This window comes from Garra rufa, chromosome 23, assembly GCF_049309525.1.
Source record: "Garra rufa chromosome 23, GarRuf1.0, whole genome shotgun sequence".
Lineage (NCBI taxonomy): Eukaryota > Metazoa > Chordata > Actinopteri > Cypriniformes > Cyprinidae > Garra > Garra rufa.
In genome coordinates, this window is record NC_133383.1 from 22,996,417 (window position 1) to 23,008,693 (window position 12,277).

At 40.3% G+C, this 12,277-nt stretch overlaps 1 protein-coding gene across 1 annotated transcript in view; it reads right to left on the minus strand.

Annotated features, from left to right (window-relative positions):
- The window catches only part of nlgn2b (neuroligin 2b), a 117,475-nt gene extending 106,766 nt beyond the window's left edge, over positions 1-10,709 (minus strand). The window contains exon 1 of the mRNA XM_073829118.1: positions 9,981-10,709. The gene's annotated coding sequence lies outside the window, so the exon portion shown is untranslated. The remainder of the gene's footprint in view (positions 1-9,980) is intronic.
- Between the last annotated feature and the right edge of the window lie 1,568 nt (positions 10,710-12,277).

Here is a 12,277-nt window from a genome sequence, read left to right on the forward strand (position 1 = left end):
GCCCGGACAGAAGAGTCTACGCGACTACGCCTTCTGTGCCTGACGCGGAGACGACCGCGATCTCTGTTCCTGATGCAGAGGCGACTGCGCTCTCTGTTTCTGACGCGGCGGTGACCGCGCACGTTCCACTGGCGGCGAGGCCAGCTCGCGTTCCTCGGGTGGCGAGGCGGGTCCATGGAACTCCGCTGCACGGGCCTGGCCCGCCATCCCTCCCCCTGAGTTGCCTTCCTCCGTTCCTCCTCCCTCCAGACTTTGGGAATGTCTGGAAGCCGTTCCGTAGGGAGGGGGTACTGTCTTGATCGGGGCTGTGGGTCTTCCCTCAGCCTCTCGAGGTCGCTGTTCCCCTTGCATTGCACTCCCCTGATTGTTCACGTCTGTCTTGTCATTAGCACTGATTTCACTCACAGCTGTTCACTATCTGGTCTATAAGAACTCTCACCTTTCACTCCTGCTTCATGTCTGCATTGTCTTTTGTCTTGCATGTTATTTTGTGTTTCTGAGATTCCTGGCCTTAGACCTTGTTCCCTGTTTTGGTTCTTTTGAGTTTGTTGTATTCTGCCGTGTTGGCTTTTTGTTTGTTTATTTGTATTTGTTTCATTAAAATTACTCACCCTGCTTTTGGACCCAGACCTTTATATTTACGTGACAATAATTTATTGAATAATAATATTTAATAAAAAACAACAGCCATTATAAAAGTTGCTAGGCAATTTAGTCAAACGTACAAGACAGCGTTCTGATATACAGAACTGAATTAACAAACATGATGAGATTTTGCTAAAACTATTTTCACTGAAAAAAATAATAGTTTAATGAGACCAAAGACTGACCGTTAGATTTACCCCAAATTAATTATATATCATGTTTACCCACTATAGAGACATCAGAGTCAGCGGAAAATTCCAGAAGATCTGGCCAAAGTGAGGCTTCTCTCGTGCGGATTCATGAGTGCAGAATGGCCGCTGATGATCTGGAGCTCTCATGTCCAAAAAAAAGACAATGCATTTTTTAATTGTATAAATTAATAAATACATTCTATATATATATATATTACTCTATATATCAGGGGCATTTCCTATATAATATTGGATAAGAAAGAAATTGGTAGTACAAAAATATAAAAAATGTTATAGAATATAGCATTAAAAAGTGTATAAATCACTTGTTTAACAGACACCCTAAAGCATGCAGTGGGTTTGGTGGGGGTAATTCAGAATGAATGGAGGAAAGTCACGATATGACTGGACATGACTGATTATGTTCAGCTATGATTGGTTCACGTGATAAAACCCACATCTTGTGTTTGTGCATGTTCCGTGAATCAGTCTGAATTAATAATATAAGGGTGTTAATGGGAAGACTAATTTAAAAAAGTAAGTAAACAACTCACACACTTCCATAAAACCACTTTGTTGCATCAAAATAAGACTTAAAATGGAATGAAAACATGATCTGTGGGAGACTTTAATGAGTAATCAGATTGGTAAAATTTTAAGTAAATCTCAGTGTCTGTGACCAATATATACCAAGCTGATGATAAAAAAAAAATAAAATAAAAAATAAAAAAGTTAAAAATTAGCTATAAGAATAGCTGAAAATAAGTTCACAAATAACATATATATTTAAATGGCTACTGTCTTTAGTTATTATTTTGGAATGAATGTAAAATATAAATATTAATTATTAATAGAATATTAATTACACTGTTAATGTAAAAAATATATATAGATTTTTTTTTATTTTCCTGATAACATTTAACCAAGAAAATGTGACTGGGACATTAATTTACATTTGATTAAAAAAAAAAAAAAAACTTTGAGTGCTTTGCCTCCTAAATCACCACCGCACACCACTTAGACAGATAGACAGATAGATAGACAGATAGATAGATAGACACCCTATAGTACTGTTTAAATACCATGATATATTAATGTCATGATCAAATAATACCATGCTATCATAACAATAGCACAATATTACCTGAAGTATCTTACAGTATATGAATACACACACTCACACACACAAATACAAACACCCACACATACTGTAGATTACTTTTCAGTAAGGGAAATTGTACTTTAGAATCACTAATTGACTCTTTGCACATCTGAGATTGTCGCAGTCAACTGGGAATTGCTAAATTTGTCCAAAATTATGTCTACGCATCAGTTCCACAGGCTCTATCTTCTGCACCTACTTCCCATTTCATTCAATTCTCTCTGCCTCTCTCTTTCGCCCTCGGAGGGGAAATGAACCCGATCTCTGGCATCTGGTCTTGTTAGATGGATGTAAGGCGCACAAGGAGAAGGTGTATGAGCGAGAAGCAATAGAAACAGGTGAAACAGAGCCACGCTCGTTGCAGAGATGTTGGCCGTTCCTGCGAGTCCATGTGAACCCTGAGGAAAGAGGGGGGGCTGTGATTTAACTCAGGGTCCAGGGCAGCTTGGATGGGCCCCATCCATCTTCCAAAGTAATTACGCATTGACGCTCCCCATTGGAGGGGGGGACGTCGGCCTCTCCATGGCTTTATAAATCACCGCTCGCTACAAGTAGCAGGCCAGAGGGAGAGAGATGAGCGCTTTAACAGTAACACTGCGTTTTTAAGCTGAAGGAGGAAAAAAATTCTGACATGCAATATAGAACATGTCTTTTTGTTGCTTAGGCTTTTAGTTTACGGCTGTGCAATAGAGATATATTTTAAAAAGCAAAGAGAAATTCAACTCACTGTACATGAGCATCACTCAGTGAACTGTAGCCGTGTACTTTTCCGCCTTTAACATCACACTCCTGTCCTAGGGGGATGTTTGGACATTTTCTCAGCCATGTTGTCTTTCAACACAGTTACCGCTAAACACAGCACGAGTCAAGTTCTCGGGCGTCCTGTCTGTCTCCGTCCCTCTCCAGACAGAGTGATTGGTGGCACTGGTCCCAGCTGGGCTGGCATATTGATTGGGGGTCGGGAGGCTGGCCCGGCCCGATTTGTTTCCCTCAGAGACAGGGCTGTCAGTCAGGCATGCTGTACGCCTGGTTTAATGGCAGTAGCTATGAGAGTGATTGAAGTACATGGGTGATCCCTCTGCTAACATGGTGATATGCTATCAGCCTTTTGGGACTTATTCTGTCGTTCCCTTTCAAAATAATGGGTTGTGAAAGACAGTGAAGAAAGGACGGGGGGTAAAAAAAAATTGTCCTTTGGTAAAAAGCTAATTCTGATTGTGCAAACAAGAAATAGAGACGTAATACCTAGCGAAGATATTAAGTATTGAAAAGCCAAGAGTCTGTCTAGTGAAGAGCCAAAAAGTGCATCATCTTACACTAAGAAATATTTCAGAATTTAAGCTACACCATTCATGAACTTCAAATGTAAGTAGAAAAAAATTAATGCTGTACTCTAAGTGATGACTTCCTTGTTGTGCAGCAATCAAACACAACTTTGGCAGCAAGAGAAACTAGGCAGCTTCATTTAATTTCTGGAACCGGCCCATCAACATGCCTGCTTCTAAATCTGTCGCTGTCCACGAGGAAGAGGTGCTGAAACGTCTACGGGCCGTGCTGGCCAGCTTTGAAAGCGGTTATGAAATCTTGTTGTTTCTGCCATCAAACTTGTACACAGCAGGCTATAATTTCCGCAACATTTAGATGCACCGGCGTGAGACATAAAGCATTGCAGCATGTGTAGCCATTCTTCTCTCTTGTCACTTAACCTTTCGCGCATTATGCAATGGTCATTTTAATGATTCCTGCACACGACTGAATGATGTTCAGGTACTGGACAATTACACTTGGAATTTGAGCGGCCTGTTAAAAATAAACCCAAAGTCTACAAGGCACATTAACACTTTACTGAATACAAATTTATGGAGCCATTAGTTCTACAGCCCGACTTAAAGGTCAAACGAGAAGTAATGCAGTTAAATTTCAAATTGCTCAGCATCAACACCAGAGCGTGTTCGAGAGCTCTCTTGTAGATTCAATTTCTCTAATCAGTTTAAACTGATCGCTTTAGCGTATAATATAATCTGGGGGAATGCATAAATAATATTGCACATGCAAAATAGAAAACAGCGTTTTGAAAATCTCTGCTAGACTTGAACATCAATGCACGGGTTGTTGATGAGCACTTAGTAAGTAACTGATCGATGCATGCATTCTGTGTATGAATGACTCAACCAGCAACACAATCGATAGTTAGTATTCATTATTAATTCAGGTTCATAATGCCGCTATTCTTCATTCTCACATTAACGCGTGCTGCGTGATGACACGCATGATCAGAAGTAGCTGTTCAAGCTGGTCTGGAAATGAAATGCTATTATATTTTTGCACATCATCCAATGCACCTGTCATGACTGCCTGCTTTCTCAAAAAAATAAAAAATAAAAAATGTCGCTGGAGCAGCTTGCATTCACTCCATCTGTAGGATAAATGGAAAAGTGCAAGAGTTGTTTACCAACATATTGCCAGCGACACAAAATAACAGCATTACAAAACTATGAAACGAATACTGGCCTTCACTTTTTTACAAGCTTTTAATCCTCATTGCAAGGCGACAGCTGCACGTAGTACTTGCGTTGATAGTGGAATGTAGAAGGGAGGACTCTAAAAAAGCCTATTTTTGGTGTTTATTACCTCCCAAAAGCAGCAAAGAATCTATATGCTTAAAAACAAAGCTTCTAAAAAGAAATTTTAGTAGCGATGCAATGGAAGAACCATTTTTGTGCCATCAAGGAACATTTCTGTGAATGAACTTTTATTCTTAGTGTTAAGAACATTTTAATTATCTAAAGAACCCCTTTTTTTTTATAAAGAACCATTTGTTTAGCAGATTTGAATGGTTTTTCATGGACACACTTAAGTCAATAAAAATCCTTGGACCTAGAAATGGAGGATCTTAGTTTCATATCTGAGTCCATAACAGAGTTCGCCTTCCTTGTAGGTCCCTACCAGGGCTGGCACCATGGAGATGTCCCAACCATCAAAAATCTCTTAAAGGAGTAGTTCACTTTCAGAATAAACATTTCCTGATAATTTACTGATGTTCCTGTTTTTCTTTCTCCAGTCGAAAACAAATTAAGGTTAAGGAAAACATTCCAGGATTTTTCTCCATATAGTGTAGACTCCATATAGTGGAGCCAATGGGTTGAAGGTCCAAATTGCAGTTTCAATGCAGCTTCAAAGGGCTCTTCATGATCCCAGCTGAGGAGTAAGGGTCTTGTCTAATGAAACTATTGGACATTTTCTAAAAAAAAAATACAAATTTATATACTTTTAACCAATGCTAGCACTGCAATGTGCATGTGAAACTTGGCGCATTACGTAATCACGTTAAAAAAAGGTCAGTTCGTCTGTGTACTTCAGTTCAAAAAGGTAAAGTAGGGCGAAAAGCTCCATCTGATTTTCTCCTCCAACTTCAAAATCGTCCAACATTGTTTTATCTTTTTTTTGTAAAGGGCGTTTGACTTTCTTTGCACGCTTGCTTTGTAAACACTGGGTTGGTACGTCCGCCTACATCAGACGTGACCTTTCCAACGTGACTACATAATGCGTGAAGTCAAGCTAGTGCAAGATGAGCCTTTGTGGTTAATAAGTATACAATTTTTTTTTCCCTTATTCCTTGCCTGGGATGGTGTAGAGCCCTTTGAAGCTGCATTTAAACTGCAATTTGGACCTTCAACCAACTGATCCCCATTAAAGTCCACTATATGGAGAAAATTCCTCAAAAACCTTCATTTCTTCATTGAAGAAAGAAAGAGATGAACATCTTGATGACACGAGGATAAGCATATTTTTATTCTGGATGTGAACTAATCCTTTTAAATCTCTCAAAGCCTGCTGGACTAGGTCTGGGAACTTTCAACCACTCAAGACATCGGGTGAGGGAGAAGGCATCGTGTTGCAGAGAGACTAAGACAATCAACATTCAGAATGAAGAGAGGAAGCGTGAGGAGGAATCTTGGGGAGGTTTCTTGATGTGATTACACTGGGCAGCACTCGACTATGTTTAACACTCAAGGGCGGGAGGGTCCACACTAAAACCCAAGATCAATACGCAATTTTACAATCATCACCTCGTCCATAATTGGCTTGAAATGAACCTGCAGAATGTCAATATCAGTTCGAGAGTGTCACCGTTCACTCGAGTCTTCTTGTACCGGCGGATGAGTCATTAAACATACACCCTTGACAAACTCCTACTATTCAACATCATTTTTTGGTGCATTTTCCAGTCTAAAAACACACTGCAACAAAGCCAGATGCTCACCTTCGGGGCAACTTACTGTGCCTGAAATAGGACACATTTTACATTCTGTAATTAATTCGTAATGCTGGATTTATGCCATTAGGGTAAGATAATGAAGGAAGGCAGCACACTTAAAGTGTACAGGAGCTTTGCTAAACCTGAGAGCTTAACAAAGCGAATTCGGACTAAATCAAGGAACGTTTGTCCATCCGTTAGTCTGTTTCCTGTCAATGGCATGTTTGTTTGGAGTTCTTCCAGGACTAATGAACCTCCATCACTCCTCTAAAGCTTCAGTGTAGCCCCAGCTGTGATTTGGGTTTCCAAACAAATTAATAATAAAATATAGTTTTCAGAACAGCAGGAAAACTGCATCAGTCTTTTTTCCCCAACCGACACAAATACATTTTCCCACCAAAATGTTCAGTAACTCCTTGAAAACCACAAGGTGATCCGTTGACTTCACTTGTGTGTTTCTCCATTTACTCCTGTCCTTTTTTGTTCATTTCCCTCCCAGTTCCTTTCAGATTCAGGCTGTGCGCTGAAGAGTGAAGGAGCGCCATGTTCTAGGCAACTTTAAAGCTCAGCACCATCCTTAAAAATATCTTCCTGACGGATTACATGTTCTTTCAGACCTGAGCAAAACTCAAGATGAGTGGACACTCCGGCCTTTTCATTGCTGTCCAAGATAAACCACAGATGTGGCATTTAGCATGTCTATCTGTGGATTCCAGACTTTTGAAGGACAGGAATTATTTGAGAGAGCTGTAAAGTCAGTCCAGAGCTTCTCAAACAAAATGTCTCTGCATCTGTCACGTAGGACAGGAAGGAAACTTGACTCAGCACTCTTCTGAAAGGAGCTAGGTGCAGGTACACACCTCCAGGTAAAGTTACGAGGCGAGATTACTGCTTTATTAGTGCATTTACAGCTCAGAACAACGGCAGGACTCTGTCGGGCAACGGGCACCACATATCATGTGCTGAGGCTGAAATATAGATCTAGACGGGAGGAGGCTGTCAGGTTCAGCCGATGATTCATTGCTTGTGGCGATGCTGTCTACAGTGAGCGGATCATGCTGCACATGCTGGGACAGAGATAATGGCACACAGATGTCTGAGCACATCAGGCCACACAATGCAACAGCTGCAACTCTACTACAACAAAGTGGAGTTCACAAAGCGTGTACCACGATCAGACATTGTTGCAGAAAATCAACCGCTACCAACTCACGGGTCACGGCTGCTTTGAAAGATGTAAAAGAAGGGTTGCGTGACACTTCAAGGAGAGCGCTTTTGCGAGGCACAAACATTCAGAAATGCTTATCTGGACAATTGTATGCTCAAATGCTGCGTCCTAGGACCAAGAGATAATAATGTTGAATAAAAACGGTATTTTGCAACTTCACCGACATTGCATTTACAAGACTAGACAGAGGTCGGGCTTTTGTGGCAGATGAAAGCTTTCCAATAAATTCCGCATGGACACAGAATAGTGTCTGACGAATACTGTTGTGCATGTGTGAATGAACAAAAAAAAACACACACACACACACACACACACACACACACACACACACACACACACACACACACACACACACAAAAAAAACAGATGCTCTGACCTTGGGTATTCCTTGGAGTCAAAGAAAGGAAACATTGTTACTGTCATCATGAATTGTTAATATAATTATCCCTTGTTTGCATAAGTGAATAAGTACAGCACTCTGAATCAAGACCTCTCAAAATTACAGCTGTCCATCACTCCCAGACACTAACACCAAACAATACGGATGTTTCTGATTTATTCACAAACTCTATTTTAAAGGCTATATCTAAATCCCATCTCTTTCAGTTTTGCCCAGCGCTCAGAGAATTTTAAAGTTTAATAAGGCTGCAGTCCATGTGAGTGCTTCCCAAGACGGCATACACACACAAACCACAGGCTGCACAGAAGGGCGCATGGAGGGGGTTACATCAAGCTAACACTGCACTTTTCTTCATTATTTACCTGTTCTGAGGCCTGGGCCAACCTAAGACACAAGCAATTCTCTGTCCCACTTACATCACAAACACTCCAGCCCTGGGTATACAGCACTCTGCGTTGTTCTGCTCACAATAACGAAGGCCATTTGCCCTGACTTCAGGGCATCCCGGCTGTGCTTCATCCATCTATCAACATATTGTAAGACTCATTAAAAGTCAGGTTTGACGTGGGTATTCAGTTGAGCACAGCAGAAAGAGGAATGGGTGTTTAGAAGGGCGATAATGCACTTGTACTGTAGCAACAGAGCAAACAATGCAAGGCCCTGAAAATCAAGTTAAAGCAGAGCAATTATCATTATCCATCAATCTGACTTGAATGGTATTTTATGACATTGGTATAACAGGAGTTCCATTAGTCTCCAACAAGTGCTTTGTTGTGGCTTCTTTGCCTTTTCTTTGTATTCTGCTCTTGCAATGTGAAAAACACAATGGTCACTGAATTGAATGTACCACATTATAACAAATGCTCTATTGAATTACATATAGAATTAGTCATTTTCAAACTAACGTCTTTCTCCTGGTCTGAAGTGCTTTCTGGTTCTTTCTATCATTATTAGCATCTCCTGTTTCTAAATGAGTCGAAACAATATAGCTTATTTTTACCTGTCAAATCAACAGCATCTGATTCATCCAAATACTTGCCCTTGCCATAATTCTATAGATTTTGTCCACTTTTGAGTGGGTTGTCAACCAGAGGGTTTTGTCTTTTTATATCATGTAAGACAGTATGATGGATGTGCACAGTAACACACACGAAGGCTGAAGGCCGAATGCTCCACATAGACACATGCTCTGAAATCAACTCCTAGTTTTTCCTCAATCCACGTGAGGGACTGCAGCAGAACTCCAGCAAAGAATGGAGCTCTGAGCAGCATGAAGACCTCACCTCTGCTACATTACACAAGGACAGCAGACAGATTTAGAAGCACTAAACGATCTACATCGGGTCGTATCAGACATTAGACCGATCAAGCGGCACTTGGGTTGGGAACGGGCACATCCTCAGCCTTGAGGAGAACAGAGGACTCCTTGTCTGTGCTGAATTCTGCCATTGACAGAGCACTGCCCAACCACCACAGCATATAAATGTGCCCCTCTGTGAGAGCCATGGCTTCCTATACACCTCCATACCTATGCGTGCATGGGCGTCGTGGGTGTGCGGTTGGGTTAGGTGGGTTGTCTTTGCTCCATCCTATCTCACACTTACGTAAATGCCATTAAACATTTAACAGGCGATGGGAAGTCCGTGGGTTGCGGATGTTTGCCATCATTCAGGGCGCATTACCATTATCTATCAAGTGCAAAAATAAATCAATCCTCACGTTGCCAGAGGGACGAGCGATGGATGCAATTAGAGGCGCAAATGGCCGGTAAAGGCCACGCGACAACGTCGCGTCGAGATCATTTGATCTAGATCTGATGAACGCGTCGTTTTTCTTTGAAGCAGACGAGACATGCCAGAATAAAATAGTAGGATATGCGGATATTGGCCAAGTGTGTCAATCATAAAACCTCGATTTTCTCATCAGCAGGCCACGGCAGTCGGTATTGCCTGACCAAAGCGCACCTTTATTGAACACTTCTAATTAGACATCTCATTCGTGAACGGTGCGCCAAACCGATACAGGCGCGTTACCCGCGCACGTCGTGCGAATATACATGTATGTATTCTAATAAGAGACAACAGAAACCCGCTTACCGCGATGAAAGGGCTGTAGTCGATGCGTCTCCGGTTCTTTCCCGGTGATTATTCGTACTTCAGTGTTGAAGCCGGTGTTTATGCCATCGGTATTTTTTTTCTGAGGTAATTCGTCATGAATGTGTCGCAGGCTCTAGCACATCAATTTACCTTCTTCTCGTCAGTCGGCGACCCCAAAACAATAAAAGAAAAACGGAAAGAAAAGAAAGAAGACATAGAAAGGAAGGAGGATAGGGAAAATTAAGAAATGGAAAAAAGCAAAGGGGAATAAACACCTCTTAACACCTCCTCCTCCTTTTTTCCTTTCTTTTTATCTGACAACACCCGTGTCTTCTGACGGCGAGGTTACAACATATTTGATCACTATAAAGAAGGTAGGGAAATGACAAAATAAAACAATAACAGAAACAAATGCGTATAACGCATTAGCGGCTAACTCCGCGCTCTGTCGTCATGGCGACCCATTTCAGAGTCCGTTCGTGCATCAAAAAACACCAAATAATAAAAACCATCCGGTGGCACGACTTCTCATTTGTTCTCAGTCTGTCTCACTCATAAACAAGTCCTCTTCTTTTGTGTACAAGTGGGGAAACAATTAAGATTCTTCTTCCTTTCTTTCGCTGCTGTCTAATAATAGCGATAATTATTATTATTATTATTCCCACTCGTGAACAATGATGATGTATATGCCTCTCAGATATCCATTCCGCACTTCACGCACAGCTGTCAAGATTCAGGAGTCCAGAATCCCGATGTCCGCCTCTCTCTTTCTCTATCTCCCTTACACACGCACGCGCTATGGCAAGCCGTTTACACATTTATTCATTAAAGTCTCCAAGTAATTTAGTCTCGTAAATGTTTCAGTTTCACTAGTATGTATTTATTAAATACTAGAACCTTTTCCTTTTATAGTCTCTATCCTAACAGTAAAAACATAGCCTATTTTTATTATAAACAAATAGCAAATTCCCATTACTATATGTGGTTCCAATATCAGTTCACTTTCACTTAAATGCATTTTATCATTCACACATAAGCCTATTTATTCCATCTTATTTATCAGCATTATCTATTAGTGACGTAACAGTATTATCAATATCGTGGTATTGTAATAGCAAAACTATCTCGATATCATCGTGGTTACATGACGATTTGAAACGATAGGTCAGGGGTGCCCAACCCTGTTCCTGGAGATCTACCATCCTACTAAGTTCAGTTCCAACCCTGATCAAACACACCTGAACCAGCTAATTAACTTCTTGGGTAGCACATAATAATTGCAGACAGCTGTGTTGGAGCAGGGTTGGAACTAAAGTCTGCAGGTAGGTAGATCTCCAGGAACAGGGTTGGGCACCCCTGCGATAGGTCATCCGGCCAAAAAATTTAGTTTTTAAATTATGTTTAAACTTCTTGCTCTAACATAAAAAAGGTATTCAATGTTGTGTTTTGGGCCATTATGCTTTGGCACAGTATCTACACTTCATTCAGGCGATCAGCTCGTGATCCAGTGTTTTCCGTGCCTCAGAATGGCTCAGTTCACAGTGAATGCTGTGAACTCATTTATTGCATGTGCTGTGAGTTTAGCATGTGTTTTGGAATGCAAAGGCCAGTTATGCTTAATTTTTGCAGCAGACGATAACAGAATTTCACTAGATGTGCAGTATGACTTGCAAACAGCTAGTGGTTTAAATGGGTAATACTTCTGCAGTCCAAATTCAAAATATCTAGTAGAAATTAGGAAAAAATAATAGTAATTTCCTACTGTAGTGTAAAGCAAAAATAATATACCTATGAATATTCACTTTCATTTATTTTACAGTGTAATTGTTTTACAATATAAGGTTATTACTGTCATAGGAATAACAATAATATAAAATTGTTGTTATTATTATTATATTGTAATTTGTTTGGCTTCCTTAAGACTGAGACAGTATACCACAAATAAAAAGAGTGTTGAGTCCCCTTTAAAGTTCAGGTACAAGTCAATTCACAGTTTTCTGACTTACGTTTTCTTAGTTTAATTTTTTTTTTTTAAATATCACATTAATATTGTATCATGGACTTCATATCGAGATATCATATTGTGAGATTTTGAAATCATTACATCCCTATTATCTATATGCAAATTGTTACTAAAAACTTTTATGGTAATTAGGAATAAAAAAAACAGATTGTTTGCTTCAGCGTTATTTTTTAACATTATTTGTTTTGTGACTTGAGAGCAAGGTGAGTCCCTTTTTTGTGAGGTGAAACAGGTACCTGTTTGAGTAAAATGGGTAAAATATAGTAAAGGACAC